The sequence below is a fragment of the Cebus imitator genome, unplaced genomic scaffold, assembly GCF_001604975.1.
Source record: "Cebus imitator isolate Cc_AM_T3 unplaced genomic scaffold, Cebus_imitator-1.0 Scaffold444, whole genome shotgun sequence".
Taxonomy (NCBI): domain Eukaryota; kingdom Metazoa; phylum Chordata; class Mammalia; order Primates; family Cebidae; genus Cebus; species Cebus imitator.
In genome coordinates, this window is record NW_016107759.1 from 2,919,512 (window position 1) to 2,919,840 (window position 329).

A 329-nucleotide genomic window follows, 5' to 3' on the forward strand; every position below is an offset into this window, starting at 1 on the left:
TAGTGGGCACCTATAATCCCCGCTATTCAGGAGGCTGAGGCAGGAGAATTGCTTGAATCCAGGAGGCAGAGGTTGCAGTGAGCAGAAATCACACCATTGCACTCCGGGCTGGGCGACAGAATGAGACTGTCTTAAAAAGAAAAAACAACTTTTTCAAAATTTGCATTTGGGCCGGGCACGGTGGCTCAAGCCTGTAATCCCAGCACTTTGGGAGGCCGAGGCAGGTGGATCATGAGGTCAAGAGATCGAGACCATCCTGGTCAACATGGTGAAACCCCGTCTCTACTAAAAATACAAAAAATTAGCTGGGCATGGTGGTGCGTGCCTGT